This window comes from Chiloscyllium plagiosum, chromosome 6, assembly GCF_004010195.1.
Source record: "Chiloscyllium plagiosum isolate BGI_BamShark_2017 chromosome 6, ASM401019v2, whole genome shotgun sequence".
NCBI lineage: Eukaryota > Metazoa > Chordata > Chondrichthyes > Orectolobiformes > Hemiscylliidae > Chiloscyllium > Chiloscyllium plagiosum.
The window spans coordinates 69,861,125-69,872,288 of NC_057715.1; the positions used below are offsets into that span (position 1 = coordinate 69,861,125).

General features: G+C 40.5%; 1 protein-coding gene across 1 annotated transcript in view; it reads left to right on the top strand.

Moving 5' to 3' along the window:
• The window catches only part of LOC122550681 (E3 ubiquitin-protein ligase SH3RF3-like), a 372,141-nt gene that overhangs the window by 142,299 nt on the left and 218,678 nt on the right, over window positions 1–11,164 (top strand). The gene's annotated exons all lie outside the window — the stretch shown is intronic.

Genomic DNA, 11,164 nt, shown 5'->3' on the forward strand with positions numbered 1-11,164 from the left:
AGCAGATGCTGTTGTTCTCCCTTTAATTTTTTCTGGGTCGCTGAGTATGAGATGATCAAACCTCGCGCGTAAGCTTTGATGGTCTCCCACATCATTGATGGGTTGCTAGCCGTACCTAAATTAATTTCAAAAAAAGTTTTAAATTCTTGAGAGAAGTACTTTACAAATTTACTATCTTTCATCAGGAAGGGGTCCATACGCCAATGCCGGGGGATGTCCCATTGTTCCTCGTCTTGATTTCCATATATACAGCAGCGTGATCGGAAATTGCTATCCTACCTATTTTACAGGATGATATGGAATTTTAAAAAATCAAGGGGGCAAAAAACATATCAATTCTGGTATGACATTTATGTGGATTGGAGTAAAAAGAAAAATCTCTGCCCTGTCGATGAAGACATCTCTATACATCTACTAATCCTAATTCTTTGTTCAGATCCACCAATTCTCTAGATCTGGGAGATACTCCTGCAGTACTCTTCAGAATCCTATCTATTTCCGGATCCATAATACAATTAAAGTCTCCTCCTATAATTGTATGACGGGCACCGAGAGCCATCAATTTTGAGAAGGCTTCTGTTATAAATTTAAAAGGATGTGCCGGGGGGCAATACAAATTTAAAATCCCATATTCCTCTCCATTTATAAGGGCTTTAATCAGAATATATTGTCCAGATTCATCTTTTATCTGTTTTAGGATTTTGAGAAGGAAATTCTTCCGAATAAGAATAACAACTCCCCTGCTTTTTAAGTTAAAAGAAGAAAAAAAGGCCTTATCAAATCCACACTGTCGTAATTTCAAGTGTTCTTTATCCAACAAGTGTGTCTCCTGTAGGAGAGCTATATCAACCCTTTCTTTCTTGAGATTTGATAATATTTTCTTCCTTTTGACTGGCGAATTACTCCCCTTGACATTCCAGGCGCACCACTTAACCGACTGATCAACCATAATCGTCCGGGCAAATCCGAGACCCCTCAGGAGGGGAAACCCTATCCAGAACATCCCGAGAATAGAGCATATACAATTCACAAAAATAAAGGCTCTCTAATACACTCACAACAGTATAATAAAAAACTATTTCTAAATAAAAAAAATATAAAAAGTATTTAAATGGAGATTTTCCCCCTTGTTCCCAGGGGGTATCACTTCCTTTCCAAAGGTCCATCATGTCCTCTCCCAACCAGTGCCCCACCCTTGACCCAGGCACTCCTCAATAGGATGAGGAAAATTCAAATATACTGCAGAGCTAGAGTTAACAGTAAGCACCCTACCCCCACCCCACCCCCGCCCACACCAACACCTGGATATATTTGGTAATGTTAATACCATGTGTAAACATATATAACTATAAAATTACAACCTCAACAAATAATGATTAAATATAATAATACAAAATAACAAGGGAAAACAACCCTGCTCCTAGAGACAGAGGTAAAATAGAATAAGGTAACCACCTCCCCCCACCAACATTAACTAGACCCCCCGGCCTATATATAAATATAGAATAATAAAAAAAACCAAGGTGGGGGGAGAAAATTGTTAGGTGGAGTACAAATAAATAAATCCCTCTCCCCACCCTCCAAGATAATATTAAACAATAAGGTAAAAAAAGGGGGGGATATAAACCGGAGTGGGGGGAAGGCAAACCAACATCAATTATCTCTTACAATTTATCTAAGAGAGTCCAAAAATTCCTTAGCCTTTTCCGGCGATCCAAAGTTATACACGGATCCTTCATGGTTAAACAGTAGCGTCGCTGGGTAGCGTAAGGAGTACTGAATATTTAAGTCCCTTAAACACTTCTTCGCCTCATCGAATGCCTTCCTCTTTCAGACCAGAGCTGAGGAAAAGTCCTGGGATAACATGATCTTGGAACCTTTATAGATCATGGCTTGGGGATCTTTTCCAAGATTTCTAGAGGCTTCTAGGAGTATCTGCCTCTCCTTATAGCTCTGCAGTCGGAACAGGACCGGGCGGGGGCACTGGTTCGAGCCGGGCCCGCGTATTGCAACCCGGTAGGCCCATTCCACCCTTACCCAGCCTGATCCAGCCTCCAGATTTAAAAGCTGTGGCAGCCACTGCTCGAGGAACGCTGTAAGCTGGCCTTCCTCTTCCCGTTCGGGAAGGCCCAGCAAACCTCAATTCTCGAGGTCGTCAATGTGATTCTCTAAGGTCCGGACTCTGATCCACGGCCGATTGCGCTGTAGTTTCGGAGGTCGTGGCCTTTAGCTCCGCCCCTCCGACTCGGCGCTCAATTTCCTTAATGTTTCGGTCGTGCTTTTGCAACGCAGCCGAGAGTGAGTCCCATCGACTTCAGGATTCTTCAATAAAAGCGTCGATCTTCGCATCCAGTTTGGAGATGATTTCCACAAGGCTTGCCACTGTAGGTAAGTCCCCCAGGGCGGCTGCGGACGCCTCTGCTGCAGCTGGAGAGGTTGTGGGGGGGTTCCTGCTTGCTGAGAGCTGTGGGCTCCCTTCCCTTTTGTCATTTTTGCTGAAGATTAAATTGTTTAAATTCAATACTAAACAACTAATTAAATTAAACATCTATTTTAAATTATTTGGTGAGTGCGGTGGGGGTGGTGACCCACTTTGCTAAAGTCTTGGGAGGAGCACTGTAGACTCAGACTTGCTGGGTCGCCGCCATCTTGGATTCCCCCCGGCAGTAAAATTTAATAAAGAAAGCTGGTTTGATTCACTTGTAGACGATTCCAAATGCCTTGAAAATAATCCCCTTAAATGGCTTGCTATGCACAATCTAAGCACTTAGATAAAAAAAAGTAACTTCCATGATTCTGTACATAATTTTCTTTTAATGAAGTACGTTTCTGTGTGTTACAATAGACTGAGTGTATCAGAAATAATTGAAGATACTGCAGTGTGATAGTAGCTGCTGACCATAGTCTAAAATCTGTGTGTGTAGGTATGAATGGGGAACTGTCGCCCTTGGGTTTTCACACTATAAAAACACCCCAGTGACTGGCAGCTGGACTAATAAAGATAATTGGCTTTACTTCAGAACAATCTAAGACACTGTGATTAGTGTTTTTTCTAATCCTTTGAACACAGACTTCAAAGATGCAGCATCTGTCATATTGTGTTTAAACCACGCTCGGCCCCGTTTACATAGACAACTCACTTCTGGTCATTGGCCAAGATCTGGCACCAATGGAATTTTACTGCAACAACGTTCTGTATTACATATGCAAATTTACGGGTATCATGCCTCCTCTGCAATTTGTGATCAACGTTTTTTGTAGAAAACATATTATAGATTAAAATTGTTTTAGCATACACCAGAGGTTTGTAGAGGCATAATTCTATGCACAAATGAAAGTAGCTCAATTTTGCTGGATAAATAATCTCCATGGCAAAGTCATCTGCATCTGTGTGAGGTGGGGAAGGAGGCAAGGGACTTGGAAAACTAATAGGTAATTGTTGGGATAGGCACCTGATGTCTCCACCCAAGTAAGGAAGACCGCCTGCTCTTAAGACCTTTAAATTATTGATTAACAACCACTTGAGTGTCTATTCCCACCTTGGCTATAATTTTTTCTGCTTCAGCCAAATCAAAAGTACAGGCTTCCCACTTGACAGGTAAACCTTTTAGGATTGTCTCTCAGTTGAATGGGGTGCCCTCAATTTGCACTAATTTGTGCCTGCTTGAGGGTCTTCCAGGTCCATAGACAGCACTCAATGATGAGGAAGAACATGGATTTCTAAAGAGGAAATCACAGAATCCCTACAGTGTGGAAGCAGGCCATTAAGCCCAGTGAGTCTTCGCTGGCCTTCCAAAGAGCATCGCACCCACATCCATCTCATCCCTACACTTCCCATGGCTCATCTACCTAGCCTCCACATCCCTGGACCATTTAGCATGGCCAGTCTACCTAATCTGTACATCTCTGGACTGTGAGAGGAAACTGGAGCACTCAGAGGAAACCCACACCGACACTGACAGAATGGGCACACAGACAGTTACTGAGAATGGAATCGAACCCACATTCCTGGTGCTGAGAGGCAGCAGTGGTAACCACTGAGCCACCATACAGTCCTGTTTAATTGACTTGCTGGAGTCTTTTGAAAAGAAAGATTTGATGATGCAACACTATTGATGTGGTGTATGTGGACCTTGGGATGGTGTTTGATACAAAGCCACACAACCTGTGAGGAACGTTATAGATCATAAATTAAAAAGGACGGTTGCAACGAGGACACAACATTGGCTGAATCATAGGAAACAGAGTAGTGGCCAATGTATATTTTTGGACCAGAACAGGTTTTGTAGCGGAGTTGCTGAGAGGTCAGTATTATAAACCTTGCTTTTCTTGATACATTTTAATGGTCTAGATCTCGATGTTCAGGGGACAGTTTCAAAGTTTGCCAATGACGCGAAACTTGGAAGAAAACAGTGTGGAATTGAAAAAGACAAGTTGGTGGAATGGGTGGATAGGTGAGAGATGGGGTTCAATACAAAGAAATGTGAAGTGAGACTTTTTGATCAGAAAGCCAATGTACCATAGATGTATAATTCTAAACAGAATGCAGGAGCAGAGGGAGATGAATGAATCTGTACACAAATCACTGAAGGTGGCAGGGTAGGTTGACAGAACAAATAAAAAAGCATATAGTATCCTCAGCTTTATTAATAGGAGTACAAGAGTTTCACTTGTCGCATTACAATTTCATTGTTCTGAAAAGGTTTGAAAGATGCTCATCCACTTAACCCCTCCACTCCAAACCACCCTTCCTCCACCCGGCATCCATGACGTGCTTCCTGCATTATAGCGGTTTCATGTGAGCCTGGAGTTAAACTGCACTTGGTGCAAACTCTAATGAGGTGGGGCAACCTCTACTGTTTCAGTAAAAGTGGGTCAGCCCATTGGCCTGTATTTTCTACCATTAAAGGATCTCTTACAGTCTCTGGTGTCATTCACAGGTGTTGGTCGACAGTGTAAAAATCATCAGTATGCTTTACGTTTAGAGTCAGAAAGCAAAGGATTGTATTAGTTACCTATAATTCTTGCTACAAACTTCCCCAATGGCCAAATGAAAGGGATAATTTTAAGAACAGGTACTTATTAGTCTCCCTCATGGTTTTCTTCCATTAAAAATAATTGCTCTGTCACATTCTGAAAACAACCAGTCCCATTTAAAAGGTTTTAAGCTTTCATTCATTCTCTACCTTTCATTGATCTTTTAAGATGCTCCTTCAAATCTACCTCTTTGACTAAGTGTTTGATCATTCGTCTTACTATCTCCTTTTGTGACTCTGTCAATTTAATTTAAACATTCCTGTAAAGTGCTTGATGATTTTCTTTTACTCTGTAAAGGATGCTGTATAAATGCAAATAGCTGTTGTTATGATTAAAAATCTCTCTCCGATAGTATTCTTCATATTGATGGCTTACTCTATCCAATCTGTTATGATGCAATCCAGTGGGATGAATACATTTCTCACTTTCTACTCCTGAAGTCGGTTACAACAGAGTTTGAATGTTAAATAGATGTGATTTCTCAATTTACAATGTAATTGGCACATGTAAAGCTATTTGAAGAAATAAGTCAGACACATCTCTTGAGTCACCACAATTAAGGAATTGTTTTGTTATGCATTTGATTAAATAAAGTAAACAACTGATTCCTAAGGTAAAACTTTTCTTGAATCTCACATTATCATGTGTTACTATGTGAGATTCAAGGTGAAGAAGTTTCTTTCTGAGAACCTGTTCATCTCTGTTTGTTTCGATGTACAAAGACAAGATTGATCAAGGACCTATACCTAAGTGTGAAATGATGCAGGCAGCAAAGATTTGAATGATTTGTAGATTGGAGTCCAGTAGGGCAACAGTGAATACGTCAGAGAAGTCGAACTTTGAAACTTTGGGACCTTAGTATTTTTAATCAAACTTAATTCAAGGCACATATAAGATTTTATTGCAAACTGCAGGGTATCTTTACACTCCCATTTATTAAATCTGGCAGGTTACTCTCTACTATCAATCACTTGTATCTCAACATATTACTCAGCCAATCCCTGGTGTTGCTCTGCATATCAGTATTTAATTTTTGTTTTATGCACCACAGAGTCATAAGTGATATATATCCACAACAACGAGCACCCGAGCTACAAATCTTCTCACAGATATATATATCTATCTATATTGCTGATGCAGGTCTTGGAACATGATCTATATTCTATTAATCTGATAAGTGTTTTGATGAAGTAAAGTGAGATGTAAAGACTGACAAACAGCCAAATATCCTGTTTCCATGCTGTAAAATCGATGTATTATTGAGCTTTCCAGATTGTATATTTGATAGTTATGCTTATCATGACAATTTTAATAAAAGAAAGAAAGCTATGCTTTTAGAAAATATAATTTATATACTTTGACTTTATATGATTTGTCTGGACACCAACAAACTGTTATGAACTTGTTTTTCCACAAAGATGAAATTTAATTAACTGCATTAACTTGTCAGCATTGTTTGGATTAGATTTCTGGTACACCTATAAATAGGCATTTTCAAAGCAGTTTATAGTTTGGTCTGAACACCCCAAAGGGAAGCATCAGTCTGTCATCGTTCCAGCAGCACATTAAATCAAAGGGGATACCAAGTTCCATCGGAATTTTGAAGGGAAACCACAAAGGAGATGTGTCAGAAATGTTTCTTCTTTGAACTGTCAAATAATAAAAGAAAGGGTAGACCAATGCAATAATTTCTTGATGTACACGCTACAGTGAAAGAGAATACCATTAGCTTTGTTAGAAATAGAAAATACATACATCATATATGCTACCTATTTTTATGCTCCCAACTGATGGTAATAGGATAAATCAGATTGCAGATTGAAACTCAGCTTGGTAGACCGTAAGTGTTTTTTTGCTATTTGGGATCAGTTGTTGAATAAATACACATGAGGCTGTCAGTGTACTTTTAATAAAAGAATGTAAGTTGATTACACAAATGAAAAAAATTGGCAAGATCTTAAACAGAAAAAAGAAAGATTTTAACGGTTTTTCCAAGCAATATCCATAACAGATATTCAACCTTCGTGAAGAATCACCTATCTTCATTTCAAAATTTCGTGCTCAACATTTCATGCTTAAAAGCATTTCCTTTCAGTGACTTTGTATACATTCACCAATGATATTTAGTTCTGTCTCTCCCAGAGATATACGGACAAGCAAAATCACTTTTTGCTGCTTTGAGACTGCTAAACAGTATATCTTCTGATATGGATCTTCTTTTCTGAACCAAACCTACTTTTGGTCTATGACTCTCTTTCTGTAAACTACAGAAAGACTTGCGGTGGCACGGCGACTGCCACTGTGACTGGCACTGCTGCCCATCAGCTCCAAGAACCCAGCTTCAATTCCGCCTTCGGGCCACTATCTGTTGTCTTTGAAATAAAGGCCAACATTTTGTAAACCTTTCCTATTACCTACTACATGCATAGCAGCTTTTTAAGCTATATGCATGTAGAATCCAAAATCCTTCTGTCCTTTAGGTTTCTACAGTGCTTTTCCATTAAATAATATTCAGCCTAGTTACTCTTCCTATCAAAATGCAGAACCTCACATTTTCTTACATTATATTCTATTTGCAAAGTTTTTGTCCACTCACTTAACAGTCTGTATCTCCCTGTCAAACCTTTCCTGACAGCCTCTCTACTTCCTTTCCCACCTGTTTTTGTGTCATCAATAAATTCAGTGAAGGTACATTCACTTTCCTCATTCAAGTCGTTAATACATATTGTAACTAATTGTGGCCTCAGCACTGATCCATGTGGCTGTCCATTAGTTACAGGTTGCCATCCTGAAAATGCCCCCTTTAGCACAACTATCTGTCTTCTCTTAGGCTTCTTTTCTCTCTATTTGATGCAATACTGAATTTCCTTGGTTAATCAAAGATGCTTGATCACCTTTTTGGAATCTTCCTTCCTCTATGGGATGTATCTTTGTTGTGAGTCATGAGCTATTTTCTTAAATATCTACCTTTGTTCCTGAATTTTTTTTACTGTTAACCTCTTCCCAGTCCATTCCAGCTAACTCTGCCCTCATTCCTTTGTTAATTGCCCATATTGCACAGTTCTTCCAGATCCAAGTTTCTCATTCTCAAACTGAATGCTGAATTCTTCCATGTTACAATTACTGTTTCCTAGTGGATCTTGTAATCTGCGTCATTTATTAAATCTGCATCATTTCACATTACACTACCAAAGGAGCCTAATCCCTAGTTAAATCGGCAACATATTTTTCTACTATCCTGAATATACTCTGAATTCTTCCTTTTGGCAACCTCTGCCAATTTGATTTTCCCACGACTAAAGCCACCTATCATTAATGTACTGGCTGTTACACATGCCCTCGTTACGTCTTGATTTATTCTCTGTCCTACAGTATTGCTAAGTTGGGGGATCGGGCGAAAAACTGTGCAAATGCTTGGGAGGGGTGAGGGAGAAGGAGTTGCGCTCAATAAAGGAGCTTAGGCAAGTGGGGGAGGGAGGCATTTCTGAGTCTTGTTGCAGCCATTTTTGCAAGGGGCTGCCTTGTGGTCGAGGTGTTGCTGGTTAGACCTAAGAGCGGGCCTAGTGAATACCAGGCTTTGTTGAGGAGGGTAAGCAGCAACAATGTAAGGGCAAGACCTTTTTTTCCCCCCTAAGTTTGCTATTTATTAAAGGGACAGAAATGATAGTGGAGTGGCATGCTCCTGGCTGTCAGATGTGGGAGATCAGGGAGTAGTTGACTTTCCCTGGTGACAATGTCTACAGGAAGTGTGTCTAACTGCAGCTCATCTCAGACTGCATGGATTGGTTGGAGCAACAGTTGGACAAGCTAAGGAGCATACAGGAAGCAGAGAATGTGACAGACTATAGCTTCAGGAAGGTGGTCACACCACAGGTTCAGTTAGGTAGATGGGTGACTACCAGGAGAATAGACAGGTAGTGCAGGAGTCTTCTGTGGCTGTCCTCCTCTTAAACAGATTTTGGATGCTGTTGGGGCGGGATAACTTTTCAGGGGAAAATAACAGCAACAGCCAGGACTTTGTAAGCAGGGTATGGCAAGTCCAAGAGAGCAATTATGGTAGAGGACTCTCTAGTCAGGGGCATTTCTGTGGCTGTGAGCGAGACATCAGAATGGTGTGTTGCCTTCTTGGTGCCAGGGTCAAGAACATCTCGGAGCAGTTGCAGCAAGTTCTAAAGGGGAACATGAACAGCCAGAGGGAATGTAGGGAATTAGGCAGGAGGTTAAGAAGCAAGACCTCAAAGGGAATACATAGAACATAGAACATATAAGAATACAGCGCAGTACAGGCCCTTCGGCCCTCGATGTTGCGCCGATCCAAGCCCACCTAACCTACACTAGCCCACTATCCTCCATATGCCTATCCAATGCCCACTTAAATGCCCATAATGAGGGAGAGTCCACCACTGCTACTGCAGGGCATTCCATGAACTCACGACACGCTGAGTAAAGAACCTACCCCTAACATCTCTCCTATACCTACCCCCCCATAATTTAAAGCTATGCCCCCTTGTAACCATATGACAATGAAACCATCTGAATGGGACAGTGCTGAATGTTTAATTGGCAGCAATACAATATCTACAGTATAAATTTCTCCTGTCACTAATGTTGCTGTGTTACAGTCAGCAGTACATTTTGGTGCCACTGAAATGGGTGTTGCTGTGGAGTTTACTGTTAGTACTAATTTCTGGAGCGTAAGGAGAAGGCTGAGTCTACTCAGTATGTAGACTGTAATTAGAAAACAGTTAGCTCTTAGTTTTGTATCTTACTGAGGCTTAGAGATAACCTGCAGTGCAATTTGTTTCAAAATGGAAAACATGTCTATAAAATCATCCTCCAAAAGCTGCACAAAATGTTGCATACTTGCATTTGTTATCTATTTGTTGGATTTGGAGTCAATAACAATTCTATATTTTGGAGTAACCAAAGTTATTGTACCTTCGAGTGAAATGGCAGATGAAGTGAAGGAGTACAGAGTGGATGCTGAGTCGTTCACTAGTGCTACAGCTGGACACGAATCCACGAAGTAAACATATCCACTTAAGTGGATGGTAGGGTGAGGGGGTTAAAGCAAGGAGCAATCCCTTAGCCTGAAAAGTGAGGCCTGAAGTGTCCTTGATATTAAATCTCTAATTTGCTATTTGACCCTATTTGCTATCCAGCTAATAAATTGTTGGACAGTACAAATGAGGTTGCAGTGGTAAATGGTGGAGAGCAGCGGGAAATAGCAGCCCCATATTCTTTGAATGCTCCCTTGTCCCTCCCACTCTGCATTCAAGTAATTATGTTTTTAAATCCTTACCTTGTTGGCTCCAGCTTTATCGAAAGTCCCTTTAAAGGACACTAAAGGTTATGAGCATACTTTTATTTTTTATTACATCTTATTAAAGAAGGCTTCAAAGTACTTCACTGGGGGTCTCAGAGCACAGTCAGCAGCCAGCTGTCAGGATTATTATCTCAATACTGTACTACAGAGGAAGTTCTCTGAGATTCCCCCGAGTTCAGCCTGGAGCTGCTGAGCCACAGCACTGCAGATTCAGCAAAAAATTGTCAAATCTGGTAATGCTCGTCAAGAATTCAATATCCTTGGAAAGAAAGGATTCATTTGTGTACAGAACCTGGACTGTTCTGTGCTGCTGTTTGTGTGATTGTACTAAGTCTTGTCTTCCCAAGCCCACTGTTTATTTTTGGTCAGAGAAAGTGTCCCTTTACAATTACTTTCAAAGGACATGCCTTTTAAAACTTTCAGCTCAAAACTCAGTTTCTAATTAACACTGACCAGCTTTTTATAATTTTTGACTTCCTAATCCATTCTTTAATTCTCTCCTGGTTTACCCCTCTCGTGCACTGTTGCTAATAGGTGGACTGTGTTCTAATTCTTTCTTCTCCTCTTCCAAATTAGTGGGTATATTGACGTGGAAAAAAATGTTCAGATGAAGGAAGGCTATTTAGCTTGTGAAAGGATATACCTTTTCATGGATGCATTAAACTTTGCTTCCCACTATCCTGTAGAATGGACATTTGTTCATGCTCGGGACAGGAAAATACTTGGTACCCACCTGCAATGATGTGGCAGCACATTTTTCTTGCACCCAAGTTGACAGTTCACCAGGAAAGCTGTTGAAAA